At 42.6% G+C, this 8,491-nt stretch overlaps 2 long non-coding RNA genes across 2 annotated transcripts in view; both read left to right on the forward strand.

The window, feature by feature from the left end:
- LOC134477916 (uncharacterized) overlaps positions 1–3,496 on the forward strand; it is a 36,790-nt gene extending 33,294 nt beyond the window's left edge. Inside the window, exon 4 of the long non-coding RNA XR_010050226.1 lies at positions 1,120–3,496. This is a non-coding gene — a long non-coding RNA (uncharacterized LOC134477916). The remainder of the gene's footprint in view (positions 1–1,119) is intronic.
- Positions 3,497–4,010: 514 nt separating this feature from the next.
- Positions 4,011–8,419, forward strand: LOC134477917 (uncharacterized). The gene is made up of 2 exons (XR_010050227.1): positions 4,011–4,569; positions 5,898–8,419. It is a non-coding gene; the product is annotated as an uncharacterized LOC134477917 (long non-coding RNA).
- Positions 8,420–8,491: the final 72 nt, after the last annotated feature.

Below are 8,491 nucleotides of genomic sequence, written 5' to 3' on the forward strand. Positions count from 1 at the left end.
CCCCCCCACACACACACACACACTCACCTTTCCCTTTGATTTTATATATCCTTCAGAACCATTCTACATTGATTCTTTTTTCTTTTTTCCTCTTTACATGGCCAAAATTTATGAAGGAGCTCTCTGGGATTGCTCTGCCTACTTTCTCACCCCATTTCATTTCTTGTCTCTACTACTCATTTATTCATTTGCATTCATTCAACAAGCTTTTGTTTCTATACACTAAGGATGTCCCAGCCTGTGGGTAAGTCCACAGAGACCCTAGAGGGGGCATGGGGATGAAAAGGAACAAGAGACACAAAGGAAGGAGACAAGATGAAGCCCTTCCGATCAAGTCTTGTTTATTCAAGGAATATATAGGGTATTGAGGAGGAGGGAGTTGGGTTCTGAGACATCAGCAGGTTAACAGCAACAATGGCAAGACCGAGGGTTATAGGTCAATTCAAATTTCCCATAGGCTCATAGGTGGGTGGATTAGCATAATTCCTGAATAGGCCAAACAAGCTGGGTAGGCAAGGTGCTGCTTGACTACTAAACTTAACTCCTAGAGGGAGTTAAGGTGGTGCAGTCTGCAGATATAAGGTGGCAGCCAATTACAGGGCTTCCCACACAGGGAGAGAGGTTCTATGGATGCAAATATGAGGACCACTTCTATCCTTACAATGTGCATTACTTGAGAAAAAGAAACTCAAATTGTGCAGCACGATGCAAGAGCAAGTTTAGGAGAACAATTAATCTGGTTATGAATCCTTGCTTTCCTACTTACTAATTGTCTAAATTATTTTAGCTGTCTTCTCTGAACTGTAGTTTCTCATCAGTATAATGGAGTTCCTCCCAGTATTTACCACCAAAGTTTGTTATAAGGATGATAGGAGGTAACATATAAAAAGCATTTGGTACAGAGCTTGGAAGATCATAAGTATTTAATTATGGTGAGAAGGATCTGCCTCTACTACAATTGAGTGAGACAAGAGCCAACTATGGGGGTACAAAACGATGCTTTGGAAAACTTGGACCTAGTTTTTAATTTGGCTTAGGAAGGACACGGTATCTTTCTAGAACAGAATAGCTTACTATGAGCTGTAAAAATTAATTGGAATTACCTGGAACCTGTTTTAGGTAGAGTCTGCTACCAGTGGAAGGACACACAGGCAAGAAGTCATAGCATATTCCAGAGCCATCCATGGAAGTGTCTATTAAGGAGAGGTGGAAATACAGCTGTACAGACTGGAGGAGCAGAATCCTGGGTTTCAAGAGTCTGCATCTGCTGAGGAGCTCACTTTATATCCTGAAAGCTGCAGCATTTCTGAAGGACCTCATGCAGGGAATGGAAGACCAAAATCAGAAAATCTCTTTGGAAGCTGATAGAGGGTGAGGTAATGCAAGGGCCAGGAAATCAGTGAGTGTGGGGTTGATGGTTTGGTATGATGGTTACGTGTCAGAATCGGACATGAGTCAACCAAATAGTTGGTTAGGCATTATTCTGGGTATGTCTGTGAGTGTGTTTCTGGATGGAATTTATGTTTGCATTGGTAGACTGAGTCTTAAAATACAGACTTTATTTGCTTCTGCGTGTGTGTGTGTGTGTGTGTGTGTGTGTGTGTGTGTGTGTGTTATGTGTACATATATCCCATGGTTCTGTCTTTCTGGAGAACGATAATACATTGGTGTGATCCTATTAGTCTCACAGTCTGTTTCCAAGCTTCCCTCCTTTCCATTTGCTCTTAGTATTTCTAGACAACTTACATTTTTAACCTGTCTAAGCAGATCAGGACTTCCCCTGATTCCATACCTAATTCCCAGTTCCCTGTAACCCCAATTCCTACCCTAGAGTCAAAAGCCCTCCATAACCTGGCCTTCCCCTTTGGTTCACCCTTCCTTCCTCTCTCTTTCCTTTGCACCGGTATCAGCATCCTAACTCATCTTGATCTTTCGTATATTTTTGTCGTTTGCTTCCAATGGTGACATTGTCTGACACACCCCTTCCCTTTTCTCTCCCTGGATGCTAACTGCTTATTAGCATTTTGTTGACACTTCCTCAAGAAATCTATCCCTTGGTTCCCAAAGGTATGTACCCAAGCTTCCCCAGTTTGTACATTTCTCCATTGTGGCAGGCATTACATCTTATCAAAGCAACCTACGTAGTGTCTATTTCCACAGTTGGAGGATGGCCCCGAGGGTATAGACCATCACTGTTTCAACTTGGAATCCCAAGAGCCTATAAGGAGTCAAGTCTTAGGTGCCAAAATGCTGAGCATGGACAGATATAAAACATAGAATGGTGGAAAAGACAAAGGAAGCGGAAAGGATGATGTAGATTCCACTTGCCGTGGTTCATTCTCCTGTTTAATGTCCTGTTAAGTGGACAGGATGATCCTCTTTTTCTAAATGATCCTCTTTCTGAGCATTATACACTGTGTTCCATTGACAGTCAATAATCAACTGTGGACTTATTTTCATAAGATGTTTTTTTCTTTTGTACTTGTTAGCTTCAACCAGTTTCTATTTGGGCTTGAAGAGGCTTGGCTGATTTCAGGGACAGCTGTCGTCTCTTATTTTGTACTAGGGAAATTTTAGGAACTTATTCTGGTATTTTGAGGACATTTGTTCATAGCATTGTTTAATGCAAAGTTAAATTTTAGGGATGACAAAATTTCCAAAACATGTTCATTGATCTTTTGAATTAAATGCATCTGGGTTTTAAAATTCATGTCCTATAAACTTGTACGGGGTGCAGAGAGTTGTAGAGGAGTTATGCTTTTTAATGAAATTTGGCAAAATATAATGTCAAGATTAAAGAGCAGGCAAATTTATTTTTGCAGCTGCTGATCCTAGGCGTAGTGATCCTAACCTCTACCAAGCAAGAGGAGATGAAGCCGGAATGTAGAATATTTAGAATGAAACCCAGCAGGGGCCACAAAGGTTGGTTTAATTATGGTGAAAAGAACACTAAGAGTGAAAACCACTTTTAACATTCCTGCTACAGAAAAGTAATTGGTCTCAGTGTTTTGCTGCTGAGCAGTTGGGGAAGTGAATATTTCTATTGCGGCCAAAGCCTGCAGATTTCTTCTATGACTCATCTTCTGTCTGAACTCTGAAAGTCTGGTATGTGGAAGGGCTATTGAAGCCACACATCCTCATTCCAGTTCACTTGTGTCAATACAGAGCAAGGCTGTACTTCAGGGTCAGTTCCGTGTGACAGTTCAACCCAGAGTATATTTAATTGGAGGATAAAGATAGATTTTTCATCTCTGAGTTGTTCTTTAACTGTACTTATCATTTTGCACGTATACAATAGCAAAAACCACAACACCCTCCCATCTCCTGTCTTACTCTCTCTGGTGAAGGCTGATATAAACACTACTATCTTGACTTTGGGAAGCAATGAATATTTATGGACTTCATTTTTCTCATGAAAATTAGAATAATATCTACTTGATTAAATGGGAATAATATCTACCTGATTAAAAGAGTAGAAATAAATGGCTTAGCACAATGTCTGACACATACTCATTTTTCAATAAACAGTAGCTGGTATTAGGAATGTGGACGTTGCTAGTACTAATAATGATTTTATGGGAAGAAAACTGTTGTAGAAATCAGAAAAGCTTAGTTGTACAAAAGTAATTGCTTACTCAATTATTTAATCTAGTGTATCTGCTTAGTTTCATATTACTTACCTATTTTTGAGCTATAATTGTCTCATTTTAACGTCAGTTTGGCCCAGGTAACTTTCTAGCCTTAGGATTTGCATAAGCTGGCGGTGTCATGAAGCCCTCTGAGCTTCATGCCCTTGCACCTTTCCAGAAATCTTCAACAAACCATGTCTCGGACCTGGCCCCTGGAGCGAAGCTCCACACGGTCCAGTTCCACGTGGGTGCAGGATGCTCTGCAGAGTCGTGTAGAGAAAAAGACGTTTTTTTGGCAATGATTTCCAAATCCAAAGACACAATGTCTAGAAATATCTTGGTGTGAATGAGAAGACAGATAAAATTCAGACTTGTCTCCAAGAGGCGCTGCTTCTTTTTCAATGAGACAGAAAGATCAATAGCTTTGTCCCATAGTCCTTGACGGAATTTAACCATTTTAACTCAGAAACCATTTTCACCTGCAGAATCCAATTCTCCAGATTTGCTTCGGCCAAGGGCAGGCTGCCATACAGCATAGCTACCCCTTGCATCTCTATGACTTGTAGCCCTGAGACTCCTTGGTCAAACATTGTCATTTAACCTCCATAACAACTGTATAAAGTAGGTAGGGCAGCTGTGACTGTCCCTATTGCTTAAGGAATGCAGCTGATCTTTTGAGAAGCTGTGTGACTTTCCTGGGTCACATAACATTTTGGATTTTATGCTATGTCAGAGATGCTGGGTTTATGGGTTATATTAGACACCTCACATATTTCCCAACATGCATCTATCTGAGCAGCAGTGACTCTGCCCTCTCTGCTGGGCTCCTTCAAACTGGAAAAGCATTTCAGCATCTTCATCAGACAAAACTAAGTGAAGAGGTTTTCAAAGAAGATTACAGAAGGCCTTCTCAAGCAGGCCTGCCTGGTGAAATTATAAGGTAAGGGAGAAGAGATTTCCTTCATTTCCTATCAAGAAGTTCCATTATAATCCTTATCCATAAAGGATACTTTTAGCATGGCATGGTGACACATACCTGTAACCTCAGCACTCTGGGAGGCTAAGAGAATTGCCAGTTCTAACCCAGCCTAGGTAATTGAGACCTTGTCTAAAGTGAGAAAGAAAAAGAACAGAAAAGCACTGGGGATGTAGCTCAGTGTGAAGGCCTTGGGTTTAATCCCCAGCATCGCTAAATAAAGAAAGAAAGAAACCTGTAATAGGGCTTATTAAACTACAGACATTCCAATATGCCCAAAAGTCACCTACAAAGGGTCACACTCAGTTCAAGGACATAGATTTTTAGAACATTTATGGAGAAATTTATCTCCCTATTATAAAGAAGAAACAGTGCATGTAAGCATTTTATTAATTGATTAAATCAAATTCTATGAGAACAGAGTCAGGTTCATGAATCAGGAAAAACATCATTCTTGGGTTGCTCATGATTTTGCTGAGTCAGTTCTGCAGATAGAAGATAATAGCATGCAATTTTCCTTTCTCTGCTGACCCTTGTAGAGTCTGGAAAGAAATGATTTTCCTGTGACTTTCCTCTCCCACACTTCTGGAGACAATCTTTTCACTGAGGATTGTGTGACAGGGACTCTGGGGTGGGGTCTCAGGAGGTCCAGTAGGCCTACCTGTCACTTACTCTGACAAAGGACAGCATACAAGTGATATTAACTCTTGAGCTTTGAGGCTGGACTATGATCCAGAGGGCCCTTGAGCTGGAAGAGCAGTGTTGTCCTTTCCTTCTGCAAGATGCAGCTGGCAGAAATTGCCCAGATCCCTTTTTCTTTTTAACCAGGGGTCAAGCTCACAACTTCATCCTTATCAGGCAAGCACTTGAGCCACTGAGCTAAATCCCCAGCCCCAGATCCATTCTTTAGTTTTCTGGGGTCTACGGAAGTTCTCACAAAAAAGATAGAAAAAGATGAAAACTCAAACATCCTAAAAAAATTTTTCCCCTTCACCTCACCCTAAACAGGTTATAATGTGCTCTATATTGCACTTGGAATAGTGCTACCAATCTTCAGGAGGCAGGGCAGGCCACAAGGTTCAGGACTGGCTTCATCTGCCATGGTACCCAGGAACGAGGACTTCCTGATGGTGCCAGGCTTAAAAATACACAGATAAATGGCTCCATGGCTTTACATTCTCCAAGTTCATTTATCCTGCCTTCCAAATACTGATATCACTTTTTCTAGCTCTAGAAGAAAGCTCTCAAGCTAGCTAATTTTCACTGTGGATTTGTTTTGTTATTCTATCCAGCATCTGGTTAGTCAAAACCTGAAGACATTTAAGTAAGAAGTCCCCAGGCACACAGTGATGGTGCCCACAGCCTCCAGGTGGATGGAAACGGAATAACGGTCTTCAGTTGCCAAGGTTGGACGCTGCCAGGAGTTCTTATGCTCTCTACAGACCACAAGACAGTGTTTAGTGCTCCTGCTTCACAGCTGAGGGAAGAAACTACATTTATGCAGGAATTGAACACAGGCTCCTGCCATTGAGCAAAACTGTCTCTAGACAGAGAGGAAAGAACACAGTTTTGGACTACAGAGAAATCTGGAACATGGGAATGGCTCATTGGTCAGTCCAAGGACAGCTTTTTTTTAGCTTTTTACCTGCTGCTCCTGATTGATACCCCATGATCTGTGAATGCAATATGTCCACAATTTCTCTTACAGATACTGGGAAATATATAAGTAAAACTTAGAGAGGAAGAAAGTTAAAAAGGTAATGGAGGTTGCAGGAGACCCAGCACCAAAGTTTCCCTGTATGAATGCACATGTGTGCACCCCACACACAGGTACACGTGTGCGCTGCTCCTCTTCCATGGTCTCACCTCTGTGGCTTTAAAGAATAGCAGAAGGGAAGGAAGAGAATGGGGGAAAAGAATTAAGACATGTACAGGCACAAATCCCCTATCATGAATGTGATCATTATGCATGGAAAAAATATACAAAAATTTTAAAAACAATGAAGGGAGCAGGACCTCTGTACATCAGCGAGTGCTGCCATAACAGCTTCAACCACCAGGGCCTCATCACTTACAGGGCAGCGTCTCAGCTCCTGTCCATCTCCCACCCAGCTGCTCCTCAGCCCCAGCTCTCCTCCCTCTTTCTCTCCTGTTCTTGTGGCTTACTTAGTTCATGCTTCCCCAAGGCGAACTCTACTTCCTTTCTCCTGTTTGGTCTGTGTCAGCTCCTGTAGATGTCCACTTTGGTTTCCTCTTCTGGTATTTGAGTGTCCACTATGTTGCTATCATCTGGGTTATTAAGAATCTATATCCAACAAGGACGACCAGGACAGGGAGAGCAGCTACCAGTTTTCCCACAATGGACACAGAAATGCCAATACTTGGCCTCTAAGGCTCGCTCACATTCCCAGCTCTGCCACATGGATGGGTACTGCACTTCCTGGGTCTGGTTTGCTACTGTGATAGGTTCAAGGATCCTTTCCTCAAAGTGCTGGGAGAAGTTAATCAGATAGTGGTATGAAACACCAACAAGTAACAATTTTTGAAAAAGTTCTAACTGTATTGTTATTGTGATTATGTGACTTGTTCATCACCTCTCATGTGACAGAAGTCTTCTTTCATGTCCTACTCTTCCCACTGACAGTCTTTCAAAAAAATATACACTTCCTTAGAAAGTAGATTCTGTTACCCCAATTCATAAGTAAAAAGACAAGGTCATAGATGGATTTTATAAGTTTCCCAATGTCATACCATTTGGAAGAAAAGTAACTGGGATTAATGAGCTCACCATGACTCCTCGAGGAAACAGTTACAGGGTGCTTTCAGAGGCACACACTTTGCTAGGGGCTGAGCAGTAGCGATGATCAGACACAGGCCTGAAAGCAGGGTGCAGTTAAATGAAGAAACAGGCAAGTAATAGATAACTCCAGAATAGCAGGATAAAGGCATTCAAACAGGCAGTCAGGGGCTTGAGAGTCCCCAAGGTGACAGGACTCCACCAGACTGTGTTTTGGTCCCTGGTGCTGTGAGGATTACATTATGATACAGAGGGGACAATCAAGGCGACCATGGAAGGTAGACTTATTAGGGCAGATTACAGATGGGAAGAAGTGACTTTCTAGGAGACAGGACTACCTTGAGCAAAGGCATTAGGGCCGAAGCCCAAAGGACTCATGGTGAGCAAGCACGTCCACCACGGTGAAGCCAGGACATGGAGAGGTTAGATAGCCATGCTGAGAAGCTTGGGTTTTATCCTGAAGTCCAAAGGGAGCCACCCAAAGGGTAGATCAATACTGGAGTTATTCTGGGTGGCAGGATGTGTGTGGCAGCTGCACAAGAAAGAGGAAAATTTAGGTTGAAAGATTAAAAGCTCTATCATGTCGATCTCTGGCTCCCTACACACCTCATGCAGGTCCTCTCTCAGCCCGGCCACGCCACGTTCCCATTTCTGATCATCAGCTGCCTCCCCTGGCGAGTGGACTTCTCTCTCAGGTCTAAACTGAAGCACAACACCAGCCTCCTCTGCCCTTGGCTCCCCTGAAGGCTCACAAGATCCTCTGTAGCTTCCACATCCCTTCTTCCCTTCTGCTTAGAAATCCAAGCAGTGCCACGCAGGTGGTCACACCCATTTCAAGCCTCCTGGCTCTTGCTGCTCATGCTTGAGGTATGCTCTTGGTTGCAAGAAAACATTTCTGCTCTCATGTGTGGCATTTTCTTGATTGTGTAGCTTGGTGTCTGAAATAAGTCCATGGGTCTCTAAGCTATTCTTTCAAAGCCACTTCTAAACTAGACAAAATAAATAAGCAGAACCCAACACGATGGTCTTTTTCTTGGACTTCTGCTCAGTGAGTTCAGGCTGCAACAGGCTCATCCAGTGTAACATCAG

This window comes from Cavia porcellus, unplaced genomic scaffold (assembly GCF_034190915.1).
Source record: "Cavia porcellus strain 051 isolate PalLab524CR breed Dunkin Hartley unplaced genomic scaffold, mCavPor4.1 scaffold_10, whole genome shotgun sequence".
Classification (NCBI taxonomy): domain Eukaryota; kingdom Metazoa; phylum Chordata; class Mammalia; order Rodentia; family Caviidae; genus Cavia; species Cavia porcellus.